This window comes from Apodemus sylvaticus, chromosome 4 (genome assembly GCF_947179515.1).
Source record: "Apodemus sylvaticus chromosome 4, mApoSyl1.1, whole genome shotgun sequence".
NCBI lineage: Eukaryota > Metazoa > Chordata > Mammalia > Rodentia > Muridae > Apodemus > Apodemus sylvaticus.
The window spans coordinates 117,350,172-117,352,334 of NC_067475.1; the positions used below are offsets into that span (position 1 = coordinate 117,350,172).

General features: G+C 41.1%; 1 pseudogene; it reads left to right on the forward strand.

Moving 5' to 3' along the window:
- Positions 1-349: 349 nt before the first annotated feature.
- Positions 350-1,550, forward strand: LOC127682363 (histone-binding protein RBBP7-like; annotated as a pseudogene).
- The last annotated feature ends 613 nt before the right edge of the window (positions 1,551-2,163 follow it).

Here is a 2,163-nt window from a genome sequence, read left to right on the forward strand (position 1 = left end):
CATATTTCTAAAGTATGGTTCTTTAAAACACCAGGGTAAATATATATTGCACAAAAGTATTATATGTAAAAGAAGATAGATTTAAAATATTATGGATTATATTTACTTTCAAAGCATCAAAATGTACACTAATATGTTAAAATTTTTGAAAGAGGGGAGAGAGAGGCGAGCATCTCAGACATCCTTACCTGCCAGCGGGGAGGAGGCAGAAGAGAAGCTCGAGCTTCTGGAGAACATCCAGGCACCCAGAACGAGCTCAGGCTTTCTGAGCTAGGAGCGTGTGATGAGCTGCTCTTGACTATCAGAGAAGCCCGAGGCAGCAAAAGGGAGGTGAATGACCCAACCCAAGATGGCGAGCAAAGAGATGTTTCAAGATACTGTGGAGGAGTGCGTCATTAGCGAAGAATATAAAATCTGAAAGAAGAATACACCATTTCTTTATGACCTGGTTATGACCCATGCTCTGCAGTGGTCCAGTCTTCCTGTTCAGTGGCTCCCTGAAGTGACCAAACCAGAAGGAAAGGATTATGCCCTTCCTTGGCTAGGGTTAGGCGCTCATCCATCCGATGAGCAGAATCATCTGGTGGTTGCTGGAGTTCATATTCCCAATGATGATGCACAGTCTGATGCTTCCCATTGTGGGAGAGACCAGGGAGGATTTGGTGGCTTTGGGTCTATAACAGGAAAGTGAATGTGAAATTAACATTACTCATGAAGGAGAAGTAAATCACGCTCGTTTATGCCCCAGAATCCTCACATCATTGCCACAAAAACACTATCTTCTGATGTTTTGTTTTTTGCCTATACAAAACACTCTGCAAAACAGATCCACGTGGAGAATGTAATCCTGGTCTTAGGTCACCAAAAGGAAGACTTTCCTGGAATTCTAATTTGAGTGGACATCTCCTGAGTGCATCTGATGACCATACTGTCTATCTGTGGTATATAAATGCAGGACCAAAGGAAGGCAAAGTTGTGGAAGCTAAAGTAATCTTTACTGGCCACTCAGTTATTGTAGAGGATGAAGCCTGGCGTCTGCTGCATGAGTCCTTGTTTGGATCTGCTGCTGCTGATCAGAAACTTATTATATGGGATCCCAGATCCAGTATCACTTCTAAGCCACACCATTTGTTGGATGCATACACTGCTGAGGTCAACTGCCTCTCATTTAATCCCTACAACGAGTTCATTCTGGCAACTGGCTCTGTAGATAAGACTGTAGCTTTATGGGACCCGTGTAATCTGAAACTACAACTCCCCACCTTCGAATTGCATAAGGATGAAAATTTCCAGGTCTACTGGTCTCCACTTATTGAAACTGTTCTGGCTGCAAGTGGTTCTGATCTCTGCCTAATTGTGTGGGATTTAAGTTTATTCATGGAGGACACCCTGCCAAGATTTCTGACTTCAGTTGGAATCCCAATGAACCTTGGGTCATTTGCTCTGTGTCTGAAGATGACATCATGCAGATATGGCAGATGGCTGAAAATATTTACAATGATGAAAGGCCAGATATTATGACATTGGAACTGGAGGGGCAAGGATCTTAAACCCAAAGTATGAGGTGTTTCTATTGAATGTATTGCTACATGAATGCTTGATTTGCCAAGCACCAAAAAGGCATTGTATCGTAGGAAATGTAAGTAGGATGGCTTCTGGCATTCTTTACCCTTTGATTCTAGCATTTCAAGCTGTTGAGTATGGTATCATATTGTAACTATTTGGGGAGGGGGGAGGAATGCTGTTTAAGAACAGACATCATTGTTTTAAAACGCACATTGCTGCGTATTGCCTTTGACTCAACTGTCATTTTCTCCACCTTTTATGTGCTTGTTCAAGTTCCCAAATATGTGAGGATAACTTTTACACTTTTTCCTTCTAATACTTCTTGGTTGGTTTTGCAAAAAAAAAAGTTTTAAAATAGCAAAAGAAATCTTTTTGAAAGAATAAGGTGTGAAAGGCACCTGTTAGATGTGATTAACATAGGTTTCCTCAAGTTCATTTGATGGTGGAACTTTTGGTTAAAAACATGTCTCCTGGCTTAACTGTATAGACTATTTGCATATATGCATAAAATCCTGCCTTTAATCCCCAGTAACATACAGAAGCAAGAACATAGACAGATACACAGACACACAGACACAGAGACATACATAGAACACA